This window comes from Salmo salar, chromosome 01, assembly GCF_965601325.2.
Source record: "Salmo salar chromosome 01, fSalSal1, whole genome shotgun sequence".
Classification (NCBI taxonomy): Eukaryota; Metazoa; Chordata; class Actinopteri; order Salmoniformes; family Salmonidae; genus Salmo; species Salmo salar.
Genome location: NC_138291.1, coordinates 157,270,895 through 157,293,244, shown reverse-complemented (window position 1 = coordinate 157,293,244; position 22,350 = coordinate 157,270,895). Strand labels below are relative to the sequence as shown.

General features: G+C 43.7%; 1 protein-coding gene across 1 annotated transcript in view; it reads left to right on the top strand.

Moving 5' to 3' along the window:
* Window positions 1–22,350, top strand: part of LOC106567252 (uncharacterized) — a 157,589-nt gene that overhangs the window by 1,155 nt on the left and 134,084 nt on the right. The window lies entirely within an intron of this gene.

Sequence of the window (22,350 nt, the reverse complement as noted above, 5' to 3'; positions counted from 1 at the left end):
TGGACTGATTCCCTGACTGGCACCGTTTTATCTGATATGTCTACTTCTAGCTAATTCCCTGCCTCACACTATACTTTGTTGACAGCATTATCTTTCAAAATGATGTTATTAGATGCCTTCTGAATCTGAAGTAGCCTACCCATACCAATGACAGCATCCAATTTGAGCCTGTCCATCAACTGGTCAATCCAGCTAGGTTAATAGATCCTGGCCCTAATAGATTATCTTGTGAATGTGAACTTCTTGCCCACCACAACTCCACTATCAATCTTATTTATTACCGTAAGCGAGGAGGCTGTCTAAAAATAATGCAGAATGGGGATGTTTGAAAGTAAATTGAGAGTCTCTCATTTATCATTGTCAACAGTCCTCCCCGTGGTGCACAACCCCCTATCTCTTCTTGTCTTTGGTGCAACCTCTCTCTTGAATCATGTGCTTGTGCTCAACTTCAACCTCCATTTTAAGAGCTTTTGGCACAGGGTGAAATCAAGACACTTGTCAACAGTCACAGCACTGAATGTGGTTGGCAACCTCACATGGATACTCAACACAAAGCACAGGGATGTAACTGCTTTCCACCACGTGCATGATGAGGGACATGCTGTTTGCACATATTTGACACATGATGATTACATTCAAGCAAACAAGTGATTTTCATGTTTTCAGTTAGTGTTTGAACTTACATCTGTAGAACACGTCCACAGGTGTTTGGTGGGGCAAATCGTACTTGCTCACTGGCAATGAGGAAAATCCCTTGGGAATGCTCTTAGTTGTGCCTGCAATCCAATCTGAGGCTTAATGTTGATAAACCACAGCCTACCGGGAGTGCCATAGGGCAGGCTCAATGTGTCACTTTTCTATCTTGACCTTATACACATTGGCATAGCTTTGTGATACTGTAACTGTTTATTTGCTCTCTCAGTAATGACCATAAGACTAATGGTGCTGTAGAGTCAGAGGATCTGAGTAGTACTGTATTATTAGAGCACTCCCTGGGGATCAGAGGTCATTGACAGTTGGGGCTGTAGAAAGCTGTTGAAATAGTCTACAATATCAGTGACGGAACTACCCATAGTTCGTCATACTGGAGATTCATTGGTGTTTCTCCCGTTGTGGTCCTTTAAATCAGTTTGAGATATTTTACAGGTTTTCTTTCTAACCATGTTTAATCTGTTATTGTCCAGTTAACAGATGGGGTACTTGGCCAAATGATCAAACATGTCACGTCTGGATTCTATAGGATTGTTTTCCAAATTCACTATTATCACATTTCCTCAGTTATCTTTAGGTCTGTAGCCACATAAGGGACCAAAAAGAGTTGTCTGAGAAAGGAGACCAAGCTAAGGGCTCAAATTAGAGTTTCATAGTGACAGACAAAACCTGGGGTGTGTTGATTGAATCCAGCCCCATGTTCAGAGTTGAATGTTTTCACTGTATGTTTTGAGAGGAGTCCCTGGAGTCGTTGCGGACGGCAGAGCGTGAAAGCCTTCTTTAAACAGTGACAATTTTCATTGAATAGACTGGTGATTATGTAATGTTAAGATAATAGTCCTCTAGGCAGCTGCATAATCAAGCCTTGTGAGGTGGTTACTCAGTTATTTACATTTTATTACTATTATACCCTGTAATAAAAATACCTTTGCTCACCTGGGGCTTTGTTAATTCTGTTGATACTAAGAATGACGACCAGCCCATTAAAAGTATCAGAGAAAGCCGAAGCGCTAGTTGAGCTCAATGACCTAATGTAAGTTTATCCCGCACGAATAAAGAGGCTCGGTGGGGTGGGAGCTGAGGAGTTATTTTCATAGCCTTTGACATTGTAAAAGTGACTAAACCCACAGCAATGCGCTTGCGGTGGCGGTGATGTCATATTGCCGTCTGCACTGTAATTGCGTTGGTTGTGTTGAACTTTGGTGGCGACAGCACCAATGAGACGTCGCCATAGCGTGCAGGGAGATACAATACATCATCCCAGCATATTTGAACTCTCTCCAACTATGATAAATTACACGAATGCAGTCTGTTCGACCGGGGTTGATAAATTGCCTTCATTTATTTGATGGCTTTTAAATCAAAGTTCCTACAGTGGCCAGCCCTGGTTTGGCTTGACAGGGTAGAGCAAAGAGGAACAGTGTAGTTGCTCAATCTGAAGAATAAAGTATCAAAAACAGGCTGTTATCTCTGACACGACTCGGTGTCTGTACCTAGCCAGTTTCAAGCTGTGATATCTGACTCCTCATCGTGTCTGGAATACCAGCACCCTCGCCCCATTACTGTGTCTGTAATACCAGCACCCTCGCCCCATTACTGTGTCTGTAATACCAGCACCCTCGCCCCATTACTGTGTCTGTAATACCAGCACCCTCGCCCCATTACTGTGTCTGGAATACCAGCACCCTCGCCCGATTACTGTGTCTGGAATACCAGCACCCTCGCCCCATTACTGTGTCTGGAATACCAGCACCCTCGCCCCATTACTGTGTCTGGAATACCAGCACCCTCGCCCCATTACTGTGTCTGGAATACCAACATCCTCACTCCATTACTTTGAACCTCAGTGATATTTATCATAAGAGCATACTGCAACGCTCAGAATGTAGAACATCTGTTGTTGAAAAAGATGAGATTGTATTCACTCAGTCAACATTAGCAACAGAGCATCATTCAATCTTCTTCATTTGGGCAATACCCTTTCATTCCTAGAAAAACCTGTTAAGGCCCCGTGCACCCTTACCATCACCTCCACTTTAGAGGTGGAAACGATTTGACTGACCTTTTGGCCTCTCTGATTTAGTGTGTTAATGGAGCCCAGCCAGTGAGAGGGCCAGGACTTTCTCTGGCGGCTGGTGTGTGTTAACACAATGGGCAGGGCAGCCCCATGTGCATTATGAACCTCCAGTTACCAGCTCTATCTATAGCCCTTTGTCACACACAATTACCTTTCAGACAGGATGCCCTGACTTTCACATTAACCCCCCCACCCAAAACTTCCCCTTAGAACAGCGCACCCTACGTCATTATGAGATTATCAGACCAGAACTCGTGCACCTCCATAAACTGAACGTCTGGATTTTGCAGTATACAGCAGTGTTTGAGTCTCACACTAACAATGTTTTCTGTCTGGCAAAGTTAGCGAGGGAAAATGATTGCAAGCTGTTCCTCAAAGAGGAGGATATAGTTTTGTCCTCCACTTAGCGCCGTCTGTGTGAGTGCATTGACCTGCATGATCTGAAGACTTTGCGATCTCATCCGGTCCGCACGCTTTCAGCACTTGTCTAGCGCATAGTCATCTCCATGTCGCCACAGACGACTAGATCAGAGGAGCGGCACCGACCACGTCTGCGAGATACTCACGCTTTGCCGGCAGGTCGAGCTTATGTCATTGCCAATATAATGCCAGATACATAACCACGCAGCTGCATCCAATGAAACACGATCCAAGCCGCAGCTTTGTTGAGAGTGTGTCTGGAGCCTATTACCAGCTGAGCCGGTCGGAGGCACACACCCCTAACACACTTCACCAGTGTGAACACACTGGATCACCGCTGATGTCAACCCTGTGTGAACACAATCAGGAGTAGTCCAATGGGCACAGGCCATATGCTGGACCAGAACCTGGGCCATGATCTTTGTACAGGAGAAATGGAAAGAGATGCTAGATTGTGTGGGTTGGTTCTGTACAGAGCAATACTTTTTTCAAATGGTTGGTGTGCTGTTGGAGAAATAGAGGGTGTACCACAGGGTTCAGTCCTGAGGCCATGTTTGTTGCCCCAACATCAGTGCGCAGCCCACAAAACACATGCCAGATTGTAACAAAAAAGAGGTGAGCAATGTGATAAGGGTGATTTAATGATCCCATATTAGTCTTAACCTTTTGTTCGCGGTTCTGCCGTGATGGAAGTGTTGACATGCTGCTATTGTGTCCATTTATCCCTTCTAATATCTTTGTAAGTTATTTTGCAGACTCGTAAATGTTACACACCTGCCAATTCAGAGGTCCACCCAGTTCTTGTTGATTCCAAACAGTGTGGTAGCAACCAAAGCCGTAACTCGGTAATAACGCTCTGGGAAAAAATGTAAAGACGAAATGCACCTGGTGTCTCAGGTGATGCCCTCTTCAGGGGCCTGTCTCGGACTGTCTCTCCCTGTGTCTGTGTGTTCCAATCTTTAGTTTCTTTCCTTCTAGTCTTTTGATCTTTCAATTTCTCATTCACGCGGAAACTTTCTCTTCTTGCTTCTCTTTTTCTCTCTTTCTCTCTCAAGGAGTTGGCTCCTTGAGAGAATAGCCACACTGTGTATAGCCACATTGTCTTTCCACTTACAGTCAATAAGGGGGAGCCCAGCCCAGGTGTCCAAGAAAAACACTTGGCTAGAGTTTGGTGAGGTGCTCCAGCTCTGGCAGGCTGACAGAGCCAAGCCTACTGCAGATTTGTGCCTAATACTAGGCTCTGACTTCACGTGGCACCACTATGCCCTCTGGGAGTTCCTAAAACTATCAATATATTGTAATTCATCATTTAAAAAAAGACAATTGGGGGCCAGGAGGCTGGTTTTAACTAGAGCAGCTGTGACATGTGTAACTGCCTTAATGTGGTGCTTGTGTTCTGCAAAATAGATGCCAGATGATGCAATGTTGTTTCATGCTGGTTAAACACATATGCCCTTAGATTCTCTCATACACACATTCCCGTTTTGACCCACAGTACAACAGCACAAAACGTTTTCTCCCGACATACACTCAGGTCCATTGTCCAGCTGACCATTATGTGACATCATTGTGCGCTAAATGGTAAAATAAACACACCACTCTCCCCCTGCCCCTTTAGGGTTAAACATGCCATTCATGTTCCTCTTTAGTCTGCCCCAAGGTTATTATTGGATGGGACTACAGGTGGGATCAGCTAACATTCTACAGAGTTTTCAGCTATGATGTTGGACTCCTCATCATCTTTACAAGTGTCATCCTAAACTATAATTCTGAAACATGTTATTTATCTTTATTCTATCACTAGCGAGGCAATTAACAGTCCAGTTTTTACTGCAAATAATCACATGTTCCAATGATATTTAGATTATTCATTTCTTATTCAAAGTGAGGAATAACCGGGGTTGACCAGCAAGGTGTTGCGTGGTTGCCGAAATATACATTCAACATGCTAGTTTGTTAATAACATAAAATTAACGACTAGCGACATGTTTATAAATGTCCTCCAGTCAGATGTACATGTGCTGATCACTATCTTTACTGCTTTTGACTGATCTTGATTGATGAAGGCCCTGAGGTTAAAGACTTGACAAACAAACTGAACAAACTGAACTTCACTCCAATGGTGGACAGCCAGAGGAAGCAGCACAAGTACATCTTGGCATTGTTTTTTGTTTTTCCTTCTTCGGTTTCCTCACGTGAACCATGTCCTAGCTCGGAAATTCCTCCCGTGTCTCTGTCAGGACACGTTAAACCCCCTAAGCTCCTTTTTACTTGAGGCTGATTGATTGTGTTGAAGTCCCTGCTCAGTTGGGCAAGTCACGTGCTGTCAGTAGGGTCATGACAGGCAGGGTTTAGCAAAGCGGCCAGCAGCTGAAGGCCCGTTAAAGGCCCTGGAGGTGTTTTGGCTTGTGGGGGGGCTTCATCATTGACTGGTCCCTTTTCATGGTGTAGCCCGGCACTGTGTCATTTTAATCAAAACAGTCCCCCAACAAGGAATTTTAACAAGGGTTTTTCACTATATGCTTGGGTGTTTGTGTGTGCGCAAGTTCGAGTGTGTGTATTTATGTGTGTGTCTGTGTGTAGAACTGTGTGTGTTTGTGACATGGGGTTCTGTGAAGATGGATGGAGGTGATAAACTGCATCACTGAGACGCTTTGCTTGTTTTGCTGGAGCTCTGATAAAGTCATTTAGGCTGGACATACCAAATGGCTCCTCTACAAGGGCCCATTACCCTTTCTCCCATTCTTCTCAGCAGATCCTCTCAGCTCTGTCAGGTTGAATGGGGAGTGTCGCAGCACAACTATTTTCAGGTCTCTCCAGAGATGTTTGATCAGGTTCAAGTCCGGGCTCTGGCTGGGCCGCTGAAGGACATTCAGAGACTTGTCCCAAAGCCACTCCTGCGTTGTCTTGGCTGTGTGCTTAGGGTCGTTGTCCTGTTGGAAGGTGAACCTTTGCCCAAGTCTGAAGTCCTGAGAGCACTGGAGAAGGTTTTCATCAATGATCTCTCTGTATTTTTCTCTGTTCATCTTTACCTTGATCCTGACTAGTCTTCCAGTTCCTGCTGCTGAAAAACATCCCCACAGCATGAAGCTGTCACCACCACGCTTCACCTTAGGGATGGTGCCAGGTTTTATCCAGACGTGATGCTTTGGCATTCAGGCCAAAGAGTTGGTTTCATCAGACCAGATAATCTTGTTTCTTATAGTCTGAGAGTCCTTTTGGTGCCTTTTGGCAAACTCCAAGTCGGCTGTCATGTGCCTTTTTACTGAAGAGTGGCTTCCATCTGGCCATTCTACCATAAAGGCCTGATTGGTGGAATGCTGCAGAGATGGTTGTCCTTCTGGAAGTTTCCCCCTTCTGCACAGAAGAACTCTGGAGCTCTGCAGAGGGAACATTGGGTTCTTGATCACCTCCCTGGCCAAGCTCCTTCTCTGGCCGGGGGCCAGCTCTAGGAAGAGTTTTGGTGGTTCCAAACTTCTTCCATTTAAGAATGATTGAGGCTACAGTGTTCTTGGGGACATTCAATGCTGCAGAAGTTATTTGGTACCCTTCCCAGATCTGTGCCTCGACACAATACTGTCTCAGAGCTCTACAAACAATTCCTTTGACCTCATAGCTTGGCTTTTGCTCTGACATACACTTTTATATAGACAGGTGTGTGCCTTTCCAAATCATGTCCAATCAATTGAATTTAACACTGGTGGACTCCAATCAAGTTGTAGAAACATCTCAAGGATGATCAATGGAAACAGGATGCACCTGAGCTCAATTTCGAGTCTCATAGCAAAGGGTCTCAATACTTAAATAACGTATTTCTGTTTATTATTCTTAATAAATTTGCAACAATCTGAGTAGTTTGTGGTTAAGTTGAGGGAAATGTCTTTATATTGACCTGACAGGACGGCAAGCAACTGGAAGGGGCACAGACGGGAGTGAGGGAGGGAATATGCTGTCACACAGTATGGCAGGGGCCCCCTGGACTGGTACGGCCTGTCTGCCAGTGGTCATGGTTTTACTAGGTCCCTGAAGAGCAACACACTGAAATGAACATGCTTCTGGGGTCAGCATCGTGACAGCCTTCAGCCAATGGCCAGGATAGACCAAGCTCTGCAAAAATCTTAACAAGTTTTTTTACAAGCACTTAAATGGCCTAGTCAGTGCAACTCTGGTGTTGTGTTGCCCTTTACACATTGCCCTACATGATAACAATGACCTTAACAAGACATGGTCAACCATTATGAGGGTCACTGGGATTTCAGGGGAGATGAAAAGGTCTTGGACTGGGATAAAACCTGAGAGAATGCCCTGAAATGTCAACATTCAGTAACAGTATAGTGAGAGAAGTGAAAGACACTTAAAATCAGTTGGTGGTTTTGTTCCTCTCTTCTTGTGTTGATCAGTATCTACAGTACAGTATACAACAGTACGGTGAGTTATATTGACTGGAGCAGCAACCTGTGTCTGAGACAATGATACTGTAGCAACGGCATGGCATCATTCCTAGAGTGCACTCATGGGTTTCCTCAATAGACTGTCCTATTCAGAAACACACTCATGTTCAAATTAGAAATGAAGACACCGTAGTCTCAACACAGACTGATTCCTGTGAATGTGTAAGGGGAAACCAAGTGATAATATTACTGAATATTACAGAATCTGCAATGTGTTTTGATTGTTTTCAGGTATGCATTTCACAGGTAACAAGCTGTGAAAATAAATCAATAAACCATAAAGAGGCTCTCAGTAAAACTAAATAGACATTTTACTGGTGAAACTCTCTCTGATTAAATGAAGGTCCCTTAATGTTTGCTAGGGCAATGGGTTGTTTTTTCTTTCTTCGAAATATTTAGCTTTTTGTTGAAAGCTTGAAAGTTTCTTGGATACTGATTTATTTTGGTCTGTGTGCAGTCTAATACACATCCATGCCCGTCTCTGCCACACCCACCCATTCTACTTCTGAAGTGTTTATCTTTCTAGGTTCCAATACACTCATTACCGTGGAGACCAACTCCCATGGCAGTTCCACTGTCCCTCTCATCTGATGTTAAACACCAAGTTACAGCCCTCCCACCCTTTCCTGGTATGTTAGACACTAACGGGTATGTTTTGCACCATCTGTTTGCACGTTCATTTCTCCCCATACTTTATCTTGCCCTGACAGATGGAGAAGGAAAAACAATAAATGAGTTGGTGTTAATGAATGTCATCACAAACCGTTGCTTGCTCAATGCATTCCTGGATCTCAATGGTTTTGAGCTTCACAGACAAGCTTCAAAATTATACAAATACCAGGAATGAGTGCCTGGGTTGAAGTGCTGTTTTCAATTGTTTCCTGGACTTGGTATCTTTTAGACCACCACAGGTGCTGTTCATGTGGCTAGATCCCAACTTTGAGAACTACCTGTGACATCCATATCTCCAGATGGGATGCGGGCTCTGAACCCTCTCATCTGTTCTGCAGCCGGAGAATATGGGGGTAGGATGTGCCCTGTCCCATGAGTGGAGGGTGCTTTGCAGACTGCATTAGTGTCCAGCCTCACACTTTCCCTGCACTCTCCAAGCACATGAAAAGTTCCAGTACTTTTTCCTATAAGATTTCGGTAATAGGATTCGCAAATGTTTCTACTGTAACAGCTGTGTGAATTCTTGCTAACATGCACATGTTGGTCATTGATACATGTACTGTGGTGTAGTTGTGTGCTCATACTTTAGCTAATGGACATTAAATGCACTAATGCAATATGAACTAGGACTCTGATTGAAAAAGCCTAGGTTGACATTATCTTGGATGACCTTGAGGTCACCTTGATGACTGGAAGACACGTTGCAGGATGGGACAGGGGTCTGATGGATGGCCTGGAATGCTCAACACCTTCGGGTTCAGTCAAATATTCAAATAAGGAATTACGAAGGGGCGATGATTTGGAATTCAGGAATTCTGAGGGCTATAGATTCCCATTTAATGTTTCATTGGAACTGTGTCAAATAAATTCCAAAGAAAACATTCCTGATTTGACATTGCCACTCAATCACTGCACAGTCCTCTTGGAATTTGCAAATTGTGTGGTGCACCTATTGTGTTTAGAGAGGCCTGTCTGGATGTGTGATTCATTTACTTAGACCATGCAGACCGTTCCCTGGTTTTGTTGTATGTTTTTGTCATTATCATGCTTCACATTGAAGAATTGGAACCATTTATTTGATTGTCAAAAAGGACTTTTCAAAACACCAAGTTGACTGACTACCCCAGTGCCGTTAGTGTAGTATTCAAGCTGCAGGCGGGATGCCCATATAATTCACTTTCTCCCCTGCTCTGATGACTCTTGGAGCTAAAAAGAGATGAATAGTGGAGAATACCATGACACCACTTCTGCATTGTTAAGGTGTACAGTGTTGCCCCCCAGGTATAGATGCTCATAACCTTGTAATTAGGTCTATTCATTCCTGTGCCAAAACTGGAGAGAATGTGAGCTGAAGCCACTCTCCTTTCTCTATCTACTTGTTGTATATCCAAAGGGTGGAGTTCAGATGCAGACCCGGGCAAGTGTTGACTGGTGCGACTTTAGACTTCCCCTCTACCAAAAGCAAGCTTGTCAAAAGAAACCCATTGTCCTGAGGAACATGTTGCGCTGAAAGCTTTGGCAAGTCGATAAGCACAGTAATTTTTCCCCAAAGCCTTTGTCTGAAACATACCATTCAGACTTGCAGAAGGCCAGGGGGATTGGATTACTCCCTCCATCACTCTTAAATTTGGACCCCTACAAATCATCCTGGCTAGACAATCTGGACCCTCTCTTACTAAAATTATCTGCCGAAATTGTTGCAACCCCTATTACTAGCCTGTTCAACCTCTCTTTCGTATCGTCTGAGATTCCCATAGATTGGAAAGCTGCCGCGGTCATCCCCCTCTTCAAAGGGGGAGACACTCTAGACCCAAACTGCTACAGACCTATATCTATTCTACCCTGCCTTTCTAAGGTCTTCGAAAGCCAAGTTAACAAACAGATCACCGACCATTTCGAATCCCACCGCACCTTCTCCGCTATGCAATCTGGTTTCAGACCTGGTCATGGGTGCACCTCAGCCACGCTCAAGGTCCTAAACGATATCATAACCGCCATCGATAAGAGACATTACTGTGCAGCCGTATTCATCGACCTGGCCAAGGCTTTCGACTTTTTCAATCACAACATTCTTATTGGCAGACTCAACAGCCTTGGTTTCTCAAATGATTGCCTCACCTGGTTCACCAACTACTTCTCTGATAGAGTTCGGTATGTCAAATCAGAGGGCCTGTTGTCCGCACATCTGGCAGTCTCTATGGGGGTGCCACAGGGTTCAATTCTTGGGCCGACTCTCTTCTCTGTATACATCAATGATGTCGCTCTTGCTGCTGGTGAGTTTCTGATCCACCTCTACGCAGGCGACACCATTCTGTATACTTCTGGCCCTTCTTTGGACACTGTGTTAACAACCCTCCAGACAAGCTTCAATGCCATACAACTCTCCTTCCGTGGCCTCCAACTGCTCTTAAATACAAGTAAAACTAAATGCATGCTCTTCAACCGATCGCTGCCTGCACCTGCCCGCCCGTCCAGCATCACTACTCTGGACGGTTCTGACTTAGAATATGTGGACAACTATAAATACCTAGGTGTCTGGTTAGACTGTAAACTCTCCTTCCAGACTCACATCAAACATCTCCAATCCAAAGTTAAATCTAGAATTGGCTTCCTATTTCGCAAGAAGCATCCTTCACTCATGCTGCCAAACATACCCTTGTAAATCTGACCATCCTACTGATCCTCGACTTCGGCGATGTCATTTACAAAATAGCCTCCAATACCCTACTCAATAAACTGGATGCAGTCTATCACAGTGCCATCCGTTTTGTCACCAAAGCCCCATATACTACCCACCACTGCGACCTGTACGCTCTCGTTGGCTGGCCCTCGCTTCATACTCGTCGCCAAACCCACTGGCTCCAGGTCATCTACAAGACCCTGCTAAGTAAAGTCCCCCCTTATCTCAGTTCACTGGTCACCATAGCAGCACCCACCTGTAGCACGCGCTCCAGCAGGTATATCTCTCTGGTCACCCCCAAAGCCAATTCCTCCTTTGGCCGTCTCTCCTTCCAGTTCTCTGCTGGCAATGGCTGGAACGAACTACAAAAATCTCTGAAACTGGAAACACTTATCTCCCTCACCTAGCTGTCAGAGCAGCTCACAGATCACTGCACCTGTACATAGCCCATCTATAATTTAGCCCAAACAACTACCTCTTCCCCTACTGTATTTATTTATTTTATTTATTTTGCTCCTTTGCACCCCATTATTTCTATTTCTACTTTGCACTTTCTTCTACTACAAATCAACCATTCCAGTGTTTTACTTGCTATATTGTATTTACTTTGCCACCATGGCCTTTTTTTGCCTATACCTCCCTTATCTCACCTCATTTGCTCACATTATATATAGACGTATTTTTCTACTGTATTATTGACTGTATGTTTGTGTAACTCTGTGTTGTTGTATGTTGTCGAACTGCTTTGCTTTATCTTGGCCAGGTCGCAATTGTAAATGAGAACTTGTTCTCAACTTGTCTACCTGGTTAAATAAAGGTTAAATAAAATAAAATAAAAAATATTCTTCTTCTCAAGGAGGGGGAATGAGAAAATGTTTGAGGGTTCAACTCAGCTTGTGTTAAAGAATTTGTCATCATACTGTGGAGCGAGTTCACAAGTTTTCACGAGTTTACACAACTGAATTCTTAAATTTGGGGATGCACGATATGTCAGTAAGCATATCGGAATCGGACGATATTAGCTAAAAAATGGCAACATCAGCCAGATGTCTAGTTTAATGCCGATGTGCAAAACCGATGTCAAAGCTGCGTACCTATATAACGTAGGTAGATGACGTAATGACGCCATGACAAATACAGATCTACATAGAACAAAATCAGAAAAATACTAAGCGCACACTTCCAACAACTAAACAAGTTTAAGTCGAGTAAGAAAATTTCAGCAAGACAACTCAAAGGTGAAATCCATTAACGCCAAGATAATGGAATTCATTGCCCTTGACAATCAACCGTTCTCTGTCGTGGATGATGTTGGCTTTCGCCGACTAGTTGAGGACCTCGAGCCCCACTACCAAGTAGGCACTATTTTTCAGATGTTGCCCTACCAGAGTTACAAAGTATTGTTGAAACGCACATCCATGAGCCACTTGCTATGGGCGTCACTGCTATTAGCTTCACGACTGACATTTGGATCAGGGATGTCAGCCCCATGAGAATGCTGAGTCTGACAGCACAGAGGGTCAACGAGGATTTTGTACTGAGGAAAGACGTATTGCATGCTCAACAATGTGCTGGTTCTCATACCGCTGCTGCCATTTCAATAGCTTTTGAGAACATGTTTGAAACTTGGAAACACGAACACACTCCTAGCTCCATTCGAACAACTGACTGGAGAAATAAGCTCATCAACTGTGTCTGCAGCAGACGTGATACCCTCTGTCATGGCATTGAAACACCTGCTCAACAAAACTTCCGACACAGACCGCGGGGTTAAAACTTACAAAAGTGCTCTACAAGAGGCTGTGAACAAGCGATTCAGTGGAATTCTCTCAGAGCCTCTTTACTGAGTCGCCACCATGCTCGATGCTAGGTACAAGGATCGCTACTTCGACGAAGACAAGAAACAGGGTTTATGTGAAATGTTAGACACAGCTGGACAAGATGGAAACAGACACAGTGACAGTGCGCACCGAGGACGAGAGGCCACGGACAGACAGACCTGAAACTTCACTGCTTGACATGTATGATGAAATCCTCATTGAGACTGAACAAATAAACAACGAAACAGCACAGCAAGTAAGTGAAAGAAATAGATGTTGATTATGTTTTGCTGGTAATAGGGACATACGTAAATGCCAACAAAATAACTTTTTGGTCTGTGTGTGTGTGTGTGTGTGTGTGTGTGTGTGTGTGTGTGTGTGTGTGTGTGTGTTCAACTATTTAACTGTACTAGAATTCTTAAAAGGCCGCTAAAATGTTAAATATCGGTATCGTTTTTTTTTTTAAGGAAAATAGTGCATATCGCTGCATCCCTACTTAAATTCCTATAAAATATGAGTTTGTTCAGAGCCCACTTTTCAGTCAGAGCTGGCCAGGTAGTTAACCTCACTCAACAGTAGGGCTGGCAATTGCCAGGGAACCTGAAAATACGACATTGTCACAATACTTAGTTGCCGATACGATATGTATTGTGATTTTATTGCTATTCGATGTTCCAAACATATTGCTCACCATACGTATGTTTGCTTCAGAGGGACAGTAGAAAGGCGTTAGAAACGTTTTGACCAGTAATGGAAATAAAAGTGCTAAAAATAAATTGTCTCCCTATTTAAAAAGAAGATGGAGAACACGCTATGAAGGAAAAATAGTTTGGTGCAGGTACAGCCAACTAGAACAAAAATAATATTGCAATATTGTCAAAACAAAATGATATATCGTCAAATAATATCCTGATATGTAACTTTATTGGGGTTTTTTTCTTCTCCCACCATCACTACTCAACAGCCATTTCCAATTGGCCACTGCCCTATGGAGTGTCTCGTTATTGGCTACTAAGTTTATTTGTCGATAGGGTCTTTAATGTTTAGGATGGGGATGTTCTGTACGGTCTCTGTCTCACGGCCTCCAGTCTCTGCCATCATTAAACGCTCCTGATTATTGTGAGATAGCCTGCTTCAAGTCAAGCAGTAAAACAAAGCACAGGCATTTCAGCTTTTATAACCTGGGATCATGTCCATGGCCGAGAGAGATGCTCCTCTCTGTCTTTTGAGAAAATACTTTACACGTCTCCTCCTTTGGCTCTGCCTTTTAGACGTTTTTCCTCTTTTCTCCCCTAATCCAAACCCAAATTACCAAACATCAGTTTGCAGTTCATAAATATACAGTAGCAACCTTATACAGTTGGCCTTTTATCTCAGGATAAAAAAGGTACTCAGCTGTGGATGGTTTTAGCAGATGGTGCAGTTGACAAATGCAAGTTGAAGGATAGCGTAACAAAGGATATTTCAGGGAAAGTACAGAAGGGGAGGAGTGCTAGTCAGTGGTTGTAAATTCAAAGACACCTGCTGGTACCTGTGGCTGCAATCATGACTTGAGCTGTATAGACCATGAGATAACCCAATACTAGTGTAGTCAAATCAAATTAAATTGTATTAGTCACATGCGCCGAATACTACAGGTATTCACCTTACAGTGAAATGCTTACTTACGAGCCCCTAACCAACAATGCAGTTTAAAAAAAAATGTGAGTAAGAATAAGAAATAAAAGTAACAAGTAATTAAAGAGCAGCAGTAAAATAACAATAGCGAGACTATACACAGGTGGTACCGGTACAGAGTCAATGTGTGGGGGCACCGGTTAGTTGAGGTAATATGTACATGTAGGTAGAGTTATTAAAGTGACTATGCATAGATGATAACAACAGAGAGCAGCAGCGGTGTAAAAGGGGGGGCAATGCAAATAGTCTGGGTAGCCATTTGATTAGATGTTCAGGAGTCTTGGGGGTAGAAGCTGTTTAGAAGCCTCCTGGACCTAGACTTGGCGCTCCGGTACCGCTTGCCGGGCGGTAGCAGAGAGAACAGTCTATGACTAAGGTGGCTGGAGTCTTTGACAATTTTTAGGGCCTTCCTCTGACACCGCCTGGTATAGAGGTCCTGGTTGGCAGGAAGCTTGGCCCCAGTGATGTACTGGGCCGTACGCACTACCCTCTGTAGTGCCTTGCGGTCGGAGCCCGAGCAGTTGCCATATCAGGCAGTGATGCAACCAGTCAGGATGCTCTCGATGGTGCAGCTGTAGAACCTTTTGAGGATCTGAGGACCCATTCCAAATCTTTTCAGTCTCCTGAGGGGGAATAGGTTTTGTTGTGCCCTCTTCATGACTGTCTTTGTGTGCTTGGACCATGTTAGTTTGTTGGTGATGTGGACACCAAGGAACTTGAAGCTCTTAACCTGCTCCACTACAGCCCCATCGATGAGAATGGGGACGTGCTCGGTCCTCTTTTCCCTGTAGTCCACAATCATCTCCTTTGTCTTGATCACGTAGAGCGAGAGGCTTTTATCCTGGCACCACACTGCCAGGTCTCTGACTTCCTCCCTATAGGCTGTCTCATCGTTGTCGGTGATCAGGCCTACCACTGTTGTGTCATTGGCGAGCTTAATGATGGTGTTGGAGACGTGCCTGGCCGTGCAGTCATGAGTGAACAGGGAGTACAGGAGGGGACTGATAACGCACCCCTGAGGGGCCCCTGTGTTGAGAATCAGCGTGGCGAATGTGTTGTTACCTACCCTTACCACCTGGGGTGCGGCCCGTCAGGAAGTCCAGGATCCAGTTGCAGAGGGAGGTGTTTAGTCCCAGGATCCATTGACTACATCAGCTAGGTTTTAATGTGTTTTTGCTCAAGGCTGATCATGTACTGGTCAGATGGAGAATAATACCTTTGTATTTGCAGGTTGTTTGCCTAATACTGTCAATCTGCCTAATTTGCCCCAGGGGCAATTGACCTATGGAGCTTGATTAAATTACCCGTAAGTCTTTGCTGAAACTTTGCATCAGGAAGTGAGTCACCTATTCCTAAAACTCCCTTTGTTCTAAATGAGAAGACCTGCTCTGAGTGCCGTGGCTCTGCCAGCCTGTCTTGATTGAGGCGGCTGGTATAGAGTGACACAGATACAATTTTCCACTGTGTTGGGACAGGGCAGTGTGTATAATATAGATCTGATGGTTTTCCTCTAAAGTAATAGAGCACAAGCGATCAGATAACCAGAAATACATTGTCTGACGTTAGGCCTGGTATACATTCCATATGAACCACACTATTAATGGTTACTTTAGATCACATTGTTGCCAACAATTGCCTTTAGTCTACGGGATATAAATGCAGCCGCCAGAGTTGATGTGGAAACCTGCAGATGGAGGGCATGCTGTGCTGCAGTGAGCAGTAAGCACTGTACAGGGACATGCACATGTGTGCAGAGGCTGTACTTATTGAATCTGCTTTCAACCCCCTCATGTATATCCCATATTGTGCCGATGAGTGGTTACAGTGTTCTTTGTTCAACATTGACGGATTAAACCCACAATTAAGTGAGAGGAAAACAGTGCAGGAAGTTTTTATGCCCACCCTAACCCTCCTAACTGTGATTAGACCCTCTGGATAAGAACAGCATATGCTGGGAGGGAGGCTTAATTGGCCATTAAATAGGGAAATGATGTAGGGCCTGGAGTCTGGCTTGTTAGACCGAATCAGCCACAAGACAACCAAGACACAGGGGAGGATTACTGTCCACAATATCAGGGGGAATGGGCACTGCACATTGCAGAATGTCAACCCAACATCATTCTTTGCTATTTGCTACATTATTAGAAGTGCAGATCTGTCTTGTTCTGCCAAGCCACGAGCTGGCCTGTGGGCTGTGGGGCTGGTTCCTTATGAGTCTGCAGGGTGGGTGTGTAACACTGCTGTTATATCCATTCAGTCCATTCAAATCCAAGCCTGGGTCCTCACTGAATGCAGCCCCAGTTAACAAGGCTGTCTTCATGCAACAAAGATGTCAGAGAAGTTCGCCAAATGTGTTGATCTCTGAAAGGACGTTCCCATTCTTTCACCTTTCAATGACTTTATTTACACCTGACCAATGAATGTCATTTGTCTTTCAGATATCTGTTGGCTTTATAACATTATTGCTTATACTGTACATGTGAGTGTTTCTTGCTTGTGCTGTACATTCTTCCAAATCTGCAGGCGAAACCTAAATGTTCCCGTCATACCATTCAGGTCAGCTTAACATCCAAAGGGGAAGTGGGTGATCTGGAGAAGAGAATAGAGAAATGTTCTCCTCTCTCCTTTCTCTCTTGCTTTCTCCATTTATCTCTGCCGGTCAGTCCGCTGCTTTTTCATTGGGCCAGTTGGAAGTCTTTAATCATGTTCCTATTAAGGCTCCTTCCTTCCCTGGCAGAGGCCAGTAATTGGACTAGAGTAATTGGGGTATCCGCTGGCCCATCCCGGCCTATTACATTAATGTGATCCCAGGGAAGGCTGACGCGGCAGGCGGCTCCTCTTCCCCTGATTAGGGAGTCTGGAGGTGGTCCAGACCAGGGGGTGCGGGGGTGAAGGTTTGTTTAAGACTTAGGGTTAATGGCTAATAGCTTCCCCTGTGGTTACCACTGATATCCACTAGTTCTGTAGAGAATACCCACAGCACTGGATATGGGCCTTAAATGTCGGTTTTCAGCATGATACAAATAGACTGCCGTAGATTTCCCCTCCGTCTCCTCATAGATTAATAACCTCTTAAGGATCAGACCCTTTTTTTAGCTGCCCTTTAAGGATAGGTGTTGAAACCTTGAGGTTGATTAAAAGAGTAGTTTGACCCAAAAAGGAGAAGACAGAACTATCCTCTTTTCTTTCCTCCCATCTTGTGGAGGTGCAGCAGCTTTCACTCAATGGCAGGTTCAGTCCTGGCACGCAGGGGCATCGTGGGTCACTGCCATGGAACAGAAAGCCTGAATGTTTTCCTCTGTCCCATCTGACCTGGCTTCTTAACTCTGGCTACTGGTTTTATGAGCTGATTAATGAGACCCTTCCACTGCTTCTGCCAGCCAGGGAAGTTTCCATTGCATTCAGACCACGTTTTCCACATTTTGTTATGTTACAGCTTTATTCTAAAATTGATTAAATACACGTTTTACCTCAATCTACACACAATAACCCATGATGACAAAGTAAAAACAGGTTTAGACATTTTTGCTAATTTTTATATATAAAAAATAAAAAAATACCTTATTTACGTAAGTATTCAGACCCTTTGCTATGAGACTCAAAATTGAGCTCAGGTGCATCCTGTTTCCATTGGTCATCCTTGAGATGTTTCTACAACTTCATTGGAGTCTGCTTGAGGTAAATGTAATTGATTGGACATGATTTGGAAAGGTACACACCTGTCTATATAAGGTCCCACAGTTGACAGTGCATGTCAGAGAAAAACCCAAGCCATGAGGTCGAAGGAATTGTCTGTAGAGCTCCGAGAGAGGATTGTCGAGACACAGATCTGGGGAAGTGTACCAGAAAATGTCTGCAGCATTGAATGTCCTCAAGAACACAGTGGCCTCTATCATTCTTAAATGGAAGAAGTTTGGAACCACCAAGACTCTGCAGCACACCAATCAGTCCTTTATGGCAGAGTGGCCAGACGGAAGCCACTCCTCAGTAAAAGGCACATGACAGCTTGGAGTTTGCAGGCACCTATTGGCACCTAAAGGACTTTCAGATCATGAGAAACAAGATTCTCTGGTCTGATGAAACCAAGATTGAACTCTTTGGCCTGAATGCCAAGCGTCACATCTAGAGGAAACCTGGCACCATCCCTACGGTGAAGCATGGGGATGTTTTCACCGGCAAGGAGTGGGAGACTAGTCAGGATCAAGGGAAAGATGAACGGAGCAAAGTACAGTGAGATCCTTAATGAAAACCTGCTCCTGAGTGCTCAGGACCTCAGACTGGGGTGAAGGTTCACAACAACCCTAAGCACACAGCCAAGACAACGCAGGAGTAGCTTTGGGACAAGTCTCTGGAGAGACCTGAAAATAGCTGTGGAGCAACGCTCCCCCGATCTATCCTGACAAAGTTTGAGAGAATCTGCAGAGAAGAATGGGAGAAATGTGCAAAAATTTCTAAAAACCAGTTTTTTTCTTTGTCATTATGTAGTATTGTGTGTAGATTGATGACACATTTTTTTTAATCCATTTTAGAATAAGGCTGAAATGTAACAACATTTGGAAAAAGTCAAGGGGTCAAATCAAATTTTATTGGTCACATACACATGGTTAGCAGATGTTTAATGCGAGTGTAGCGAAATTCTTATGCTTCTAGTTCCGACTATGCAGTAATATCTAACAAGTAATCTAACAAATTCACAACAACTACCTTATACACACAAATACACACAAATGTAAAGGGATGAATAGAATATGTTCATATAAATATATGGATGAGCGATGGCGTGCGGCATAGGCAAGATGCATTAGATGGTATAGAATACAGTATATACATATGAGATGAGTAATGTAGGATATGTAAACATGATTAAAGTGGCGTTATTTAAAGTGACTAGTGATACCTTTTATTAAGTCAATTTATTTAAGTGGCCAGAGATTTGAGTCTGTATGTTGGCAGCAGCCTCTCTATGTTAGTGATTGGGTCTGAATACTTTCACTGTATCGTCCTTACCATTGTACCCAAAATAACCCTGTGGGATATCCAGACTGCACCTCTCACAACTAATTGTGCACATACGTATACTGTATAATAGGGCAGTCTAATTGAAAAGGAAAAAGTGCTGGTGTTTCATTCGTCTCCTTTGTGGTGCAGTGAATCTAGGGATGGACTGTATCCTACCAGTTATTATAGATGGTGACAAGGGGAATGAGATGAGTGTGTCAGATGTCAGAGTGCAGATGTGAAGCGACCAGTGAGAGAATGTTCTTCTGTGGTTATTCACTTGGGGAGATAGAGTTATGTCCTCATAGCACAAATAAAATCTGTCGTAAGGCCAGCAGTCTGCGATGTCCTTCCCATAACTCTACAGTACATCTACAGGATTGATAGAATGTTAATGAGCAGCAGAAAAGCCCAGGCAAAATTGGTATGTTCTGCCACCCTCAATTGTAACAATGTGAACAGACAAACCACCAGGATGCTCCAATGATTTTCAGTATTTTGTGTCTTTTGAATGGATCAGTTGTTTTGAAACTGTACACAAACCAGTACTGTTGAGCTCTGTCAACTATGATAGCCATTATCACGCTGCAGAGTTGAGAGACTGGATGTGAATGTGCTGGATGGATGCCAGTCTTCAAGTGTCCATGTAGGGCTCCTGATATCCCATTCATACACACTAAACTTCCTTTAGCACCTATTGATGAAGGTATCTCCTTCCCATGCAAATTTTGCTAACCCTTTACACTCGTGCCTGTATATGGGTTGAAAATGGCAGATTTGGGCACTGGTACGCGCCTAAATTAGAATGCAGTGGCTGTACAGTAACATGCTATGCATGACGTCAGTTAGTCCTAAAAATGAGCAGTTTTGTCAGACAACACAATGTCACAGATGTCTCAAGTTTTGAGGGAGTGTGCAATTGGCATGCTGACTGCAGGAATGTCCACCAGAGCTGTTGCCAGAGAATTTAATGTACATTTCTCTACCATAAGCCACCTCCAATGTCATTTTAGAGAATTTGTCAGTAGGTCCAACCGGCCTCACAACCGCAGATCACGTGTATGGCGTTGTGTGGGCGAGCAGTTTACTGATGACAACGTTGTGAACAGAGTGCCCCATGGTGGTGGTGAGGTTATGGTATGGACAACGAACACAATTGCATTTCATCAATGTCAGTTTGAATGCATGCAGATACCGTGACGAGATCCTGAGGCCCATTGTCGTGCCATTCATCCGCCACCATCCCCTTATGTTTCAGCATGATAATGCACGTCCCCATGTCGTTAGGATCTGTACACAATTCCTGGAAGCTGGAAATGTCCCAGTTTTTCCATGGCCTGCATACTCACCAGACATGTCACCCATTGAGCATGTATGGGGTGCTCTGGATCAACGTGTACGACAGCGTGTTCCAGATCCCGCCGATATCCAGCAACTTTGCGAAGCCATTGAAGAGGAGTGGGACAACATTCCACAGGCCACAATCAACAGCCTGATCCACTCTACACAAAGGAGCTGTGTCGCACTGCATGAGGCAATTAGTGGTCCCACCAGATACCGATTGGTTTTCTGATCCATGCCCCTACCTTTTTTTAAGGTATATATAACCAACAGATGCATATCTGTATTCCCAGTCATATGAAATTCATAGATTACGGCCTAATTTAATATTTAGGTTTGATGTACAGTTACAAGATGACATGTCGTCATACCCTGGGTTTTTCTGAACAGAAGGAGCCTATGATTGTCTATTGTGAAGAAAATTAGCCGCAGCACACGCACCTGAATACACTCATGACTCCTTTCTATGCACACCAAAATTACGAACTCTTTCTCTGAATTGCATCGTGAAGCCTAAAACTGTAATATCATATTTTATAACTTAGCTAGTCATGTTGGCAATAGAACAGGCTTTCAAATGGTGCCCACCTGACAAAGATTACGATTTCTAATGGACATTTTTGATTGCGTAAACAACGGTAATTGTGTGATGGCGGGGATGCAGAGTTGTGTTCCAAACAAACAACTACTAAGTGTGTTTGCTCTAGTTCCTCAACAGCAGTCTCAAGGTTTGAGACTGTATGTTTAGCTAGAAGAGCTAAAAAAAAACATCTTATAGTTAAACTCTTCTTTGAGTCATAAAAATGCATTGAAATTGTTTAGGAACTGTGTGGCCAGTAGGTGACACCAGTTAATCCTCACTCAAACGCTTGTACTTTGTTTTGTCTTATGTTTTACCTAGCCCACATTTTCCAGGAATATTATTATCATGTTACTGAATGTATCCAGAGTATTCTCAGATTTCGTTATCAACAAATGCAGCGAAAAGTACAGTAAATGTAAAATGCACATAAAGTTAACAGTTGAATGTTTGGATTCAGTCTTGTGTCAGGTGAACTGTTGCGTCCTCACCTCAAATAATTTTCCCATAATCTGCAAACTGTTCCCTATCAATTGTTGCCATGCTTATGCATATGTTTTTCATACAGTATTTCCTCTGTAAGAAACATTATAAAAGCCATATCCATATAATCCAATTCCCACGAGTGTAAAGGGTTTAGATGCATCGCTTCCGGTACTTTTTTGGAAACATAAGGAATGTACAGTGTCTTTCATATCAGCGAGAATTATAATTTTTTAAATTATAAATTACTACACAGCTGTTATAGGGTGAGTGTTCCCACACGGCCATATCTCCATGTTACAGTGCTTGTTTATGGAAGACAGAGGTGACCACCTGTGCTAATTAGCTATCTAGCGTGTGCGAACACCTGTGTGTAAGTTACACTGGAGAGGAAGTGTAGTTCGTCGTCAGGAGGCACACAGCTGTATGGATCTGTGCAA